The sequence below is a fragment of the Harpia harpyja genome, chromosome 4 (assembly GCF_026419915.1).
Source record: "Harpia harpyja isolate bHarHar1 chromosome 4, bHarHar1 primary haplotype, whole genome shotgun sequence".
NCBI classification, from domain to species: Eukaryota; Metazoa; Chordata; class Aves; order Accipitriformes; family Accipitridae; genus Harpia; species Harpia harpyja.
In genome coordinates this window covers 20,665,824-20,668,121 of record NC_068943.1, presented here as the reverse complement: position 1 = coordinate 20,668,121, position 2,298 = coordinate 20,665,824, and the positions used below count along the sequence as shown (strand labels likewise).

The following is a 2,298-nucleotide window of genomic DNA, read 5'->3' as shown; positions in this document are numbered from 1 at the left end:
CTCATCTGGATCAAGATAGTTATACTAGAAACAGCACTAACAGCAAATTCAAGTGTAAGTAAGGTGACAGTTCTAGAAAAATACTTACTTAATCACACAGTAAAAAAAAAAAAAAGAGAAAGAAAGAAAAAAGGTAAAAAAGAAAAACAAAGAAAATTACAACTAAAGATACATATTATCAACCTGGATTCTTCCATGAATGCATATCATCTTGCTATATGTCCATGAGAAAGACTGCCAAAGTTTTAAGACTCGAAAAGGAAATATCCCTTCTTTTTGATTCAGTATAATTAACTCAGCCTTGTGAAATTTAATTTGCTGTATATACTTCATCACATGCAAAAATATATAAAACTTGTCAAATGTCAGTATTGTTTTGCCATTATTTTTATTTCACATTTAGTGCTATATTTATTTATTTATTTATTTATATGTTATTCTGAGTAGGGTCTTAAAGACACTTAACATCTATTCTCAGTTCCGTGACTACTGAATATCAAAGGTGGAATCACCCGTCTGGACCATAGCACAGCCCTTGAGTGGTGCAGCTAAGTGACAGAATGTCTGACTCAAAGAATAAAGATCCTTTAAGGAAGATCAGCGATTTATCTCTGCTGCCCCCATCTGCCATATCCTCTTACATGACACAATTTAACCAAACACTCTGGAATTAGAATCAGGCCCTTCGAGAAGAGAATTAAAACCTTCAGCAAAAGAACAGAGCTTTTCATATGGAAAACAAAACCTATTGTCAGGACAATCAAAGTATCCAAGGACAGAACAAAGTCCTTTGGGAAGAGAAAAAAAATCCTTCAGGAGAAGCATAGGGACTCTTCAGAGGAAACAAAGCACCTTGAGAAACAGCAAGAGGCCCTCCAACAACAAAACAAAGCCCTCAGAGAAGAAATTAAGGCTCTCAAAAGATAGGAAAGAGCATTTACAATGGAGGAAAAAGCTCTTCAGCATGAGATTTTAGCTTCATGGGAGGAAAACAAGGCCTTCAAAGAGCAACTTGAGGCTCTTCAAAAGGACAACAAAGCCATTCAGGAAGAGGTGAAAGCTCTCTGTGAGGAAAAAAATGCCCTCAGTGAGGAGAAATTTGCCCTCCAAGAGGGGAACAGGGCCCTTCAAGATGAGAAAAAGGCCCTACAAAGTCAGGAGAAAGCTCTCCAAGAAGACCACAAACTACTCCATGAATGGAATAAGGAACTTCAAGAGGAGGAATAAAGTAATATAAGTAAAGAATCAGATGTTTAGGGAGATTTAGCAGGAGGAATAAAGAGTTTACAAAGACAGTAATTTTAATTGTTAGCTAGATATTATGGTCTAGTCTTCATAACAGAACATCAGCAGCAACTAATGGATAAAACCAGGCATAAAGTAGTCTGTTAGGCTTAGTGCAAAAGCCTAGGAAGTTTGAAATCAATGAAACATGGGTGTTGGTATCTTGGATCCCAGAAGCATAATAAATTACTGCTGGCAATACATAATGCATATCTGTAGATGTCTGCTTCAATGAGATATTGAATATCACAGAAAACAAGTTACTTATTATAGTATTTCAAAGTTTAGATTAACATAATTTTTTTTACTATAGAATATTGGAAGATATTCACAGAAAATGGATTCTGATGTAATAAACACTGAAGTCATATACAAGTGAGACTGCGTCAGACTGCCACTTTTTACATCTACACTTTAACTAGTAAAATAATGTTTCTGAAAATGATTGGTATGAAATGCTTTCAGAATAAGATAAAGAATCCTTTGCCTCAGAGATTTTCCTTCAAAGATCCAGTTTTAACATGAGTTTTGAGAAAAAAATTCAGTATATCTGTGCTACTAAAGAAAGAAGATCAGGAAGCAAGCTTGAATGCTGTCTTCCTGGACGCTCCACAGTGCTACTTTTCTCTATTTCTGCTTTGTGCATCTCCAACAGACAATTTCAAAGGCAATAGGTATGCACGATTACTCCCAAAAGCAATGGTTAGATGAGCCAGGGTTTGTCTTTAATCTTATACATTCCTCCAATGTCAGCCTTGTAGGGGTTGTACCCTTGGACATCTGCACATGCATTTGTGTCACATTCCAGTATCCGTAAAACAAAATTGTACTATCATATGATAAAAACATCGCCCTAGTGGTATGCAAAGATATTTTAAAAGCTTGGAACTGGAAAGCCCAACCACACCAGAATAAAACCAGCACATTAAGACTACCTGGTATGCATAGGAAACTAAGGACAAGAACTTATAGTGTGGATGTGGCCAGTCCACTCTAGCTGCGTCTAGCCATAAG

General features: G+C 36.3%; 1 pseudogene; it reads left to right on the top strand.

The window, feature by feature from the left end:
• The first annotated feature begins 560 nt into the window (after positions 1 to 560).
• Positions 561 to 1,257, top strand: LOC128141071 (coiled-coil domain-containing protein 70-like; annotated as a pseudogene).
• The last annotated feature ends 1,041 nt before the right edge of the window (positions 1,258 to 2,298 follow it).